Source organism: Acanthisitta chloris, unplaced genomic scaffold (assembly GCF_000695815.1).
Source record: "Acanthisitta chloris isolate BGI_N310 unplaced genomic scaffold, ASM69581v1 scaffold3038, whole genome shotgun sequence".
Classification (NCBI taxonomy): Eukaryota; Metazoa; Chordata; class Aves; order Passeriformes; family Acanthisittidae; genus Acanthisitta; species Acanthisitta chloris.
The window spans coordinates 46,925-59,084 of record NW_008688496.1 but is presented as its reverse complement, the minus strand read 5'-3'; positions in this window follow the sequence as shown (position 1 = coordinate 59,084).

The window sequence follows — 12,160 nt, the reverse complement described above, 5'->3', positions numbered from 1 at the left end:
AGCCTCGTTGCTCTGCTCTGGACCTGCTCCAGCACCTCAATGTCCCTCCTGAACTGAGGGGCCCAGAACTGCACACAAGTACTCAAGGTGTGGCCTCACCAGCGCCGAGTCCAGGGGCAGAATCACCTCCCTGGTCCTGCTGCTGTGCTCCAGGGATGGAGCACATTTAGCCCCTCTCTGGGCAACCTGTGTCAATGTTTCACCACCCTCATCATAAAAGATTTCTTCCTTATATCTGGTCTAAATCTAAGATATTCTAAGGAATAATAACAAAACCAAATATGTGAAATCCTCCTGAAAAATCATTTGATGCCTTGGGGCTTGGCAGACTATTCTGAAGCTGCCACAAAGTTGTGCTCATATGTGAATAGCCTTTCTGATGTCAAAGAAGATTACAAGAATAACTGTTTACTCTGTGTTGTGGTTTAACCACAGCTGGCAACTAAGTACCATGCAGCTGCTCAGTCACTTCCCCCAGTACATACACACCAAGCAGGATGTTCCATGGCATGGCAAATCCCTTTGGCCAGTTTGGGACAGCTGTCCCAGCTGTGCTCCCTCTCAGCTTCTTGTGCACTTGCTCACTGGCAGACCAAGAGAATCTGACAGGTCCTTGACTTTGGGTAAGCACTGCTCAGCACCAACCAAGATGTCAGAGAGTTATTAACATTATTCTCATACTAACTCCGAAACACAGCACTGTAGCAGCTACTAGGAAGAAAATTAACTTTATCCCAGACAAAACCAAGAGACTCTGAAGCTGATGTCCTAGCTTAACGTAGAAGTGCATATTTGAGTTTTGCTTATAGTATTAATATTGTGAAGAAGAAGCAAGACCTTGCCTAGAATTCCCAGGAGACAGTATATCTTAAGCAAAGTTAGTTTATAATTCACAGACATAATAAAACTAGTAAGAATCTCATACCAGCAAACTAAAGCTTTCCTTCCAAGAACAAATAGAACTGCACTCCAGAGATCATACAGCATAACAAACAGCAATTCTTCATCTTTATTATCCATTTCACAGTATAACAAATGAGTAAAAAAACCCAGAGTATAATGATCATGAGCTACAATTTGGAGAATCACAAAAGCCATACAGCACTCTTGCTTCCCCATCTGCCTAATCCTTCAAGGTTTTCTCTGCATTACAAGTAAAAAGCAATTGAACATTGTTCATGTAAAGAAATGGGCCATTGGATCACTATGAACATCCTATCCAAAGCTACAGTATGGAATCTGCTTAGATGGCAGAGTAGTAGGAATCTTTCCTGGGCTGTTAACTGCTCCAAAACTGCTACCTATACCACAGGTTATGTGGCAGTGTGTGCTGTACTGCCCTTTGCTAGGACACACAGTTACACCTCTGGCAAGAAACTCATGGTTTTTGAAAGCCAGGAGTCAGTTGACAGCACAATTTTTGGCAAAGGGGTTCTCAGGACTGCTTAGAAAATCCTATCAGCTACTGCAGTGGCAGAAGCAGCTCACTTCCTGGGCTGTGGAATGCCTGTCCCAGCTTTCTGCTGAGTGTTTCCCCATCCCATATAAACAGTTTTTCATTCAAATGCCTCCATGTTTTGCAATTCCAAACCCACTCTACTCTCCAAACCTACAAAGTAGAAGGGGAAGATCATTCTTTGGATTGTCAACAGAAGAACAGTTAATGCTTTTCAGTAAAGTTCTTGTGCTTTCCTTTGCAGGAGCTGATACTGGTAACTGCAGCAACTCAGTGTGGATGTACTTAGGAAGGCAAATCACAGTAAGAGCTGTACATGCCCTTTCTCCTCATCCTGGTTATCACTGCTCAGACCGTATGACACTAGCAACGGAGCAGCTGCAGAGTTGCTCCATCCAAACTACAGTTGCAATGCAATATTGGCACTGAAACCAACATTGTTTCTATAGCAAAGACTTCTGACCACATGCAAAAAGAGGGGCTTGATTTTGAAATTCCTATTAGGTCCTAGCATATTCATGTTTGGAAAAAATGGAACACATAGGTTTGAAATGTCTTTGCATGAGCTGTAGGTCAGCCACAATAGCAGATTTAGTGATTCAGACCACTCTAAGCTGTGTGATTAACCTCACCCCACAGAATTACTTCAGCCTCGTCTCAGTGACAGACACCAGAATGCAACCCACTCCATTTCTGCACATACATTCCACACAGATTATAGCACACTGGGTGCAGGCTTGCTTTTCAAGGAAAAAATAAAAATATACAGAAAACAGTGTAATTCTCATTATTTTATATCAGAGGTGTGGGGTTTTTTCATGGAAAAAGCCTTGGATACTGCTATGGAGTACTGAAAAACGTTAATGAAATTAGTTTTGCATATCGACCTAGGGTGAAAGGTATTAATAAGAAGAGAGGTGTGTGTAGAATTATAATTTTATTGCAATACTTTGGCTGGAAGACTTAATCATTAATTCAATTCCAGCAAATGGATGAGCCCTAAACAGATGTCTATTATTCCCAAAGCAACAGGCAATTAAGAAAAGTTACAAATTGAACAATAAGTGAAATTGAAGTTAGGAACATTTAATTTGATAGGGTAACAGCCTTTCAATCAATAATTTTTAGACAAATAAACATTCTGCTTGGAAAGAATTTGAATTGCTAGATAAAGCTTAACTATTACTATCCGCAGCTCCCAGGTGACAGGACAAGAGGACATAGTCTCAAGCTGTGCCTGGGGAGGTTTAGGGTGGATATTTGGAGAAATTTCTTACAGAAAGGTTGATTAGATATTAAAATGGACTGACCAGAGAGGTGGTGGAGTCACCATCCCTAAAGCTGTTTGAGAAAAGACTGGACTTAGTGTCATGGTCTAGTTGCCATGGTGGTGTTAGGTCATAGTTTGGACTCGATGATCTCAGAGGTCTTTTCTAACCTAATTGATTCTGTGACCTGGAAAAGCTGGAGTTGTATCCTAACCCCTTAAGGCTTATGTTCTGTATTTCAGTGGCACAAGGATATAAAGCTCCTCCAGGAATCAGCAACAGGCACTTTAGGAATTACCTCTGATTTCAGGGAATTCCTACTCCATGTGGAATTGCAAGAATAAACAAATTTATGCAGAGCAAAGGACATGCCAGCTATTACGTTGGAATATCCTGTCGTAAGATAAATCATTAATCAAGAACCAGTGAAAAAGTGTTTCTTACTAAGTAAGACAAGTTGTTGTTTAAAATTCAAAGTAAACCCCATGAATATCTGCAAGTGGTGCAGCACAGAGAGTACTATTCAATGGCATCAGCAGAATGTTTCATTGTCTTTGAAAGAACATTCAGTGACCTTGGAGGAAGATGCCTTAGAGATGCATCATTAGGGCACTGGCAGCTCAAGATTCTTTTCCCAGAAAACTGCTCAGAATTCCTCCAACACACACGTTAGAAAAGAAATGGAACAATCCACACACTATGGCTACAGCCACCCATTCATAATTTAAACTACAGGAATAAAAAAAACATTTTTTTCATCTATGCTTTATTTCTGCCGAAACACGTGACAAATGGTAAGTGACACAACAGATCTAGCACATTGTTGTACCACCGTTGAAATCTGAACTGGAGAAATCCACAGATATCTACCCTTGAAAAACAATCTTTCCTTTTTGCAAAGGATCCTGCAGTTCAGTAAGGAATCAAAGGAAAAAGAAGACATTCCTCAACCACCCTGAAACCCAGCAAGGAATTGAATCCTAAATATTCATTATCAAATCATCAAATCTAAATTGTCTATATTGAGACAGAAAACAACAAAGAACATTTTTATGTGAAGTTATTCCAACAACACAATAAAAATTTGGAGTTTGTAGACTATGGGAACTCTCTTACATCATCCACTTTTCAGAAGACTGTCCAAGGAGAAAGTGTGGATGTCTCTGTGGCCCAAGTATATCAGACTGGAAGAAGACAAATAGCTGGATATAAAGTAGAGCAGCATTACAATTGTCTCTCTACTTCAAAAACTTCTTCTTCTCTCCACGTTATATCACATGGACATTGCATCCATCCCCCTTACAGCTACTCTTTGTCAGATTGCACTGTCAGTAGCTCTTGGTAATTTTCAATCAGGAAGCAATGAATACAGGCAATATTCCAGATTGTTCCCCCTCAACTTTCTGTCATTCATATTTGCCAGAGAATTAAACCTATTTTTGCCTGTTTGAGCACTTTGAGCATATTATTTTGCTATATAACTATACACGCCATAAATATAAATTGAAAGACTATTTATAGAGCCAACAGAAAGAAATAGCTCTATAAAACACATCATACAGAAGAAATGTCAAGTAATGAATTTACTGCCAGTATCTGTGACACCCAGGAAACTGAACACAGTAATAGCCACAAACACAGCTGAAAAAGAACTGTACCAACTGCACAGGGATAATTTGAAAATGGAGATGGTGACAATGTGATCTCAGGACATTCACCAGAAAATTGCTAGCTGAATTAGGTAGATTATTATGGGCACTATATGTCAACTCATATCAAAACCACAGAACATATTCTTTGAGGTCCTGATAGCAAACCCCAATGTAATTTTAAAGACTCACAGACATGACAGAAAGGCAACCAAAAGATGATTCAACAGTAAAATCATGCATTAGAAGGACATTAAAAACAGTATATTAAAGCAATTTAACCTGCCATTTTCATATTTAAAGTCTACCAATAACCTAGAATTGTATCTTCTTCAATTAGAAGAGTAATAGGATTCCATCAATAACTATATAAGTATCAACTACCTATTTACCCATACACAGGAGAAAATTCACACACACTAGATTAACTAAAGAGGAGTCTTTAACCAGCTTATCCATGTCACCTCAGTGCCTCTTACAGACAGACATGGGAACCAGGTGAGCACACAGACTTCTACCTCACAACAAGATGAATCACATCCTAGAAATTACTCTTTTCCTCTACTGCTAACAAAGCAAGTCCAGAAGGCAGATTTAGACCTATGTGTCTAAAGACAAGGAAAATGAATCTTATCCATAGAAGGATTACCACTCAGGGAAAGTGTGATACTAAAATAGACTTTATTCAGACACATTTCCTGAAAGACTGTCTCTATTTCAAAGATTTTATAATCTCAAGTCATAACACAACAGGAACCAAGTCAAGAAGCAACTTATATTATATATTAAATTTTTATTATTAGATTAGACTTCAAAATTAAGTAGGGTTTTTAAAATATAAATTATCTAGAAGCACAATTTTCAGAAAAGCTGCACATAAAACTCAATAATAGAACATACAGACATCAAACTGTATTTTAAATATCTTGCCCTTCTTAGGGAGAAAGTGTGGAAGGCACTTGGGGTTCCCCAGGTAAAACAAGGGGCACATTCCCTTCTCCCACGCACCCTTGTTTGAGAGCTGTGTATGTCTTAATTTTCAGAGTAGAAAATGTGCAAGTCTGTGCAGATCTCGAAATGGCACATGGCTATGACACAACATTCAAATTGTTCTGGGAATACAGGATGAAGGGGGCACTCTGGCAGAATACTCAGTTCTTTGCAGGCATTGTAGCTGCAGCCCACGTCAACAAGCAATTTGGCACATTCCATGACTGGGAAGAAGCCTCTGGGATTGTGCTGTCTGAATTTATCCTCCTTGTCTCCACATTGAAAGATCTGAAGATACCACAAAAGGATAAGAAATGCCACAACTCACGACTCAAAAAAATCGTAATTTGCTTTTCTATTGGCAGGTACATTTTGTATTAGAGACAACAGCAACAGAATATTTGGGCAGCTGAGCTCAAACTTTTCTGCTATACAACCTGTTGTGCTATTTGGTCTTTAAGCCTTAAGTGACATTTTTTTGCTCTGTAACCTATACTATACTACTCAGTGTTTCCATAAAAGAACCAGCAGAGAGATAAGTATAGTTGCAGTCTTAGTTCAGCAGCTCAACAACCAAGGTGCAAAATGGATGTACTTAAAGTTTAACAAAAAAATTATTAACTAAGGATTTTGTTACTAGCAAATGCAACAGACACAGTAACAAAATTTATGTTGATTTCTACTTATATACTACCATTTTATTTTCTAATGTGACAGCCAATTAGTAGACCATTCAGGAATTACTTAGCTGGAGATCACTGCAAAATATGTGATTCTCAGAAATATATTGGCAATTTGCCTTTTCTTCTTCGACAGTCTTTGTCACTATGGAAAATAATTGCTTGCTCTTTCCACTTTTGTTCTTGCTTCTAAATCAAGATTTGGATCCTTGTGTAAAGAATAACAAACAGACCTAAAAAAAATAGTTTTCTATCAGAAACACTTTTTAATTTCCCAAGCTTTTTTATTGTTTCCCTTTTATCAAGGTAGGTTTAGGTTGGTTTTTTCCTTGAATAAGAAACAGAAAATGCTTCACAAACAAGAAGTGCCTCAGATCTTCATCCCTTCCATTTATTTCCCCTGTTCCCCCAGTGTCATTATTGTGTAGTTATTTTTGCACTGTCACTTTGAAAATGCTGCATTGTATCTGCACAAACTGGTGTATGCACATATTGCAATAATCCCTCCTTAGTACAATCACACCTTCTGCTTTTTCTTTGCTTTTCTTGTGTGTTTGAACACAGGATGTCTACAGGATGTGATAGTGACTTTTTGTCAGTCTAAGTCAAAGCAGCATTACCAGATGCAGCCTGATTGTGGGCTAATCCTAGGATTTTTATTTAATATTCTGTTTTTCATAAACTGTGGAGGCTGATGAGTGATTTTGCATAGCTAAATGAATATGCAAAACTGCCCAATGTGTCTGTTTGGATACTAATTCTGAAATTCATGCTCACATGCATGAGGGATTTTCATTTGCGTGTTACAAAATTAGGTCAGTGTTTATTACAGGTATGTAGGGAGTCTGGCAAGTAGGGTTATTTAGTATATAAATATTTATATGAAGTAAAGCCACAATGACTGTTTTAGTTATTCATGAACAAAGAACATTCATACTCTCAAACACTCTAACCTGATTTTTACTGCTTATCACCCAAGCCTTTGATCAATTTTTAAATAGTTTTTATGTAAGATCTACTGGGCTTGGCCTTTCCTGAGCCTAAAAATATAATCCCAGTCATTAAGAAAAATTCAGACCAGGAGATTTCCTCTTGATTACATTTGCCAGCCATTTCACCTTGAACAGCAAAGCCAGTGGTTTCAGTCACTTAACCACAGCAGAGAAACTTCCATCTGAGTACACTGAGTAAGAAGCAGAGTGAGTTATCACAGCAGAGCACCAAACTAACACAGCCATTCTGTTGCCAAGCTGCCAAGGTATTTCCTTCAGAGTTAGCTGAGCTATTACTGTGGAGTACTGCACAGTGCAGTGATGTTCTGAGGCTATTTACAAAAGCTTTATTCAGAACTGTAATAATTTTGAGTGTTTCAGGTATTCAGATTTACTGGATTCCACCAACCACTGAACCTGCAGAGAGGATTTTGCACCATTTCCATTATGCTGCTGTCTTGGACATAATCTTCAGTAAATATGTCTCCTCAGGTGAATACATTTCAGTATTGCTTCTTCAGTTGGAGTTTAGCTTGTTATAAGTAGGATTCTAGAAAACACATTGAGTTTTTCTTGTCTACACACCAGTAATTTTGAGCAATTTTGTAATGGACAAGTTAAAATTTCATTGTAGAACTAGCTGAAAACATAATTACAAATGATTCAGAAGTCTTACCTGTGCAATCTATGGTAAATTCTGCTTTATTTGCATTTCAGAGCTGATCAGAAAGCACCTGGATTAAGCATAATCTCCCCATGTAACTTGAAAGTAAAAGATAATTTTTTTAAGGATCACATCTGCGATATATTCAGGGTCATGAATTCTAAGCTTACAACCAATTTTGGTTGTTTTAATATATAATCACAATTAATTATTTTGGTTTTGCCAGCAGCTTCTTCTGCAGATAATTACAATTGTCATACTGTGTTGTAGAGCATGAAGTTGTAATATTCTACAAACACTTCCATGAAAGGACCTAAACATGTAACATGTGTTTCTACAAAACTGACTTTCAGCCTTTACAAGGTGAAGCCATAATAATACAATATATTTCAACACAGATGAAATTATTTTAAAGGAACATTTTCAACCTGAAATTCTGCACAGCTTTAAAATGGATGCATTAAGGCTTCTGGTATTTTTTCTCCATAGACCATTTCAAAACATTTGTTCCTTGTATTTGCCAAAACAGCACAAATGAAAAAAATCTCAGCATTTTATGAGAAGCTGATGAGTCACAAAATGCTTCATAACTTGATCTGATATACAGACAAAATTATATGGCAGTAAAAAAAACACTTACTGAAGAAAACCTGTGCACAGAAAATGCTTTTGCCAACATGCCAGGCCTGCAAGCCTATGAGCAGTACACATTGGGTGGTTCAAAAGCCTCTAAGGCCTCTCCACTTCAGAGCTTGTGCAGTCAAGGTTGGCTTGACAGAGAAACTGGTATCATTGGCAAAATTATTAACAGCACTTGAAGGAACAGATTAAAGGATCCAGAACAACTAGAAGTGGTTGGCAGCATTTTTGTCTGATTGCTACATACTTTCTTTCCAAGCCAAACTTCAGCATTTTATTTAGTGTTTTAATTCTACTGAGGAAATGCCTGCAACACCTTCAGCACTGAAGATACTCTGATCTGCAAGCACTCTTGTCATGGCTGCTTGGACTGGCTGGGATTACATATACCTCAAGGTTTGGCTATATTTTACTTTTACCAAAAGTTTAACATGCTTGTTTTGAAATTTTCATGGAAAGCATCCCTACCTGTTAAAAGACATTGCCTGAAACATCCCACAATGTAACCAAGTGACCATTAGAAAGAATTCTGTGTGATATAACAAAAGTAGAGGGGACTCATGTTCCCACTGTAATAGCCAAATAACAGAAATTTGCTTGGGAAAATTAAGTGGCTACTGGGGCATTTTTCTAAAAGTGGCACCAAGAGACAGTAAGTGTATTCAAGCTGCTAAAATCATCCCCCTAAGAACATGAGAGTCCAGTGACCTTAGTGGACACATTGCATCCTACCAAGGAGTAGGACAGGGGTGCCAGAACCTGAGCAATATACAGTGTAGCATACCTATTATTTCAAGTAAATTAAAATGAAGAAATGGGAGCAGTTTAAAAGTGTCAGAGCTTGATATTGCCTTTATTGCAGGCATCACATAAAACAATGCTGCATGAGACTTGCAGAGACACAACTGTGGCAGCAGAGATTACTCAAAAAAAAAAAAAAAAGAGAAAAAAAGAGTGTTTAGCTGACAAAGAATCTTATAACAATCTGAAGACTCATCCTAAACTCCCCTGAATAGCTTGCACATTTTTCCATGACAAGGAAATAGATTGCCTCTCAAAACACCTTTCTCCATACCCCAAAGTGGTGGTCTCAATTTAGTCTTATAACCATGGACAGAGAAAAATCTGAAACAGTTCTCACTAGTTCCTGCATATCAAGGACAAAAATCTTCACACAATTCTTCCTTTTTCTCACCAGCTGAAATGTCAATTCAGAAGGAAAAAAATGTAAACAAGTTGACCAGCTAACAAGCTGAAAGTCTAGAAGCTCAGGCTCTTAATAAATACAGAGATAGTCCATGACCTGTTCCTATAATGCAGCTACTTCTGCCTGTGACAAGAACACTTTGTCCCCAATCTTCAAAATAGGTAGTACTTCTGGAATTAACAAGTGTAGTCTGAAGATTTGAACTTATGTAGGCAGACTAATAGGAGAAAAAATATCTATATTAACTCTTTCCTTTTTGATTTTCATTAGGAGTTTTTTAATGCTATTCCAACAATCTGAAATGGCCAAAATGTGAAGAGTAATTTTGGGGGAAATGTGACAGATGCAGTTGACCCCTTAAGAGAATTAAGTAGTTTGGTTACCAGCTCTGAAGGAGGTAAAGGCCTGAACCATAGCTGGGCCAAGAATTCCTCCAGGAAATCCACAGAGTGACCCAGAGGGCATCATGCATATGAGCTTGGAGCACTGATCACACAATTAACACATGAATAGCCAGTGGCTTTTCCAAGACTCATTAACAAGAAAGCAAGCAGGCTGTGGGTGCAAGGTGTCCCATGCCTATGTGCCCATCGTATGCTGTTTGACTATAAGCCAAACGCTTTACTCCATAAATATGACAGCCTAAGTGAGCCTTTCACCCTCCCTGCTGGGCAGCCTGGCTGCAGGGCAGTGATGTCCTCTGGAGCTGTGACACTTCTCAAGGTTGCTCCTCAAGAAAGACCTTCTAATAATGACAGATCTTTGGATGAGTCCAATTCAAGATTTCTCTAAATTACAACTGGACTGAACTTCAGGAGTGTCTATCCTTGAGCAGGGACACCTCTCAAGGTTCGAGGTTCCTTATCTAAGACTAAGAGAGCCATCCTTACAGGCTTGGGGTGAAGATGACCCTCAAACCACAAGCTGACCTAGCCCACTGGCTCCTGTGCACCTACACACACATGTGTTATTCAGGGAAAGAAATAGGTTGTAAGAAAGCACAGAACACACAAACACCATTTAAAACCTGCTTTTGAGAAAATAAAAATGTACACACAAATGGTTCCTTAAGAAGCTGCATTTACAGTTTTGTCTGCATTTCTTCCAGATCAAACAAATAACCAAAGAGATCTTTTTGAGTGTTCAAACCCACACAAAACTTCTTTTATAAAGCTCCTTCCATCCACAACAGAAGCAACCAACAAAAACATAAACACTAAACCCCAAGTACCCAAAGGTGATAAATTACCTGCAGACATTCTGTGCTACGTTGACTTTACTATTTCTAATTACTTTAACAGTGAACTGAAACACAGACAGAACAAACAAAAATTGCAATTGTCCACTGAGACAATTTTAAGAGATTTTTAAGTTTTTAAATGTACAGTGTATGTTCTGTTGCACAGTTTTGCTTGCCAGTGAGAGAACCTGACAGTGTGAACATTAGCTGTTCCTCTGGCTGATACACAGTTTCAAATTATAAAGTAGCAGGGGAAGTATTTGACAACAGATAATTGCAGTAGTCTCAGCTCTCTTAGTACTTGACAACTGACTTGTTAAGAGTAACAGGAAAATAGTACATTCGGGAAGTGAAAAGAAAAGGTAGGAGTAAAATGGTCAGTTAAATTACTAAAATGTCTTTATTGAAGTTCCTAGAAAAGACAGGTAGCCATTATCACAAATACAGAGATGGCTAAGGGTGTCACTTTAAATTCCTTTATCTTTGTATAGGGAAGGGAAGGCACAGAGAGGAAACATCCGAGATGGAGCACCAAGCTAAATGGATCTTTAGCATGACCTTGTGCTATGTTCATACAGATATCTTTTATCCTTTTATCCTAAACCAACATGGAGTATATTTGGAACAGATTTACCAGTGTCTCTCCAACCTTGGGGTAAGGCAAACATTTCCCTCATACTCCTAGGACTGCAGTGGAACCATCAGGACATAAAAATAATTAAGATCTGAGCCTGATCCTGTGCTACTAGTTTCACAATACAGATTCACGTATTAGTGATTTAATTTCCACTGATTTAATTGAAGTTATCTTTGTTCTTCATAGTTACCAGGTGAGATTCAAGCCCTTATTTCTAAAACAGAACTCTAATCAATTTTATCATGTGAGCCACAGGGTCTCTACAGGGTTGTGTATCTTCTGCTCAGCCATGAATACATTTTTAAAACCTTTTCCTCAATAGTCTATTGTAAAATATTTAGGAAAAAAAAATCCTGCTTTATTTTTTTAATGGCATAAACCCCAACTTTGTTAATTCAGTGAGTGCCTACTCAGGCTCTGAAGAATTTATAGCATTCAACCATAGACCTTTGTAGTGAACAACAAGTCCAATCATTCTGGTTGCATTATGCAAAGTTCCAGGAATTCTTTGGCATGAAATAGTCTATTGTAAAATATTTAGGAAAAAAAAATCCTGCTTTATTTTTTTAATGGCATAAACCCCAACTTTGTTAATTCAGTGAGTGCCTACTCAGGCTCTGAAGAATTTATAGCATTCAACCATAGACCTTTGTAGTGAACAACAAGTCCAATCATTCTGGTTGCATTATGCAAAGTTCCAGGAATTCTTTGGCATGAAAGAACTTAGATTTCTCTGGT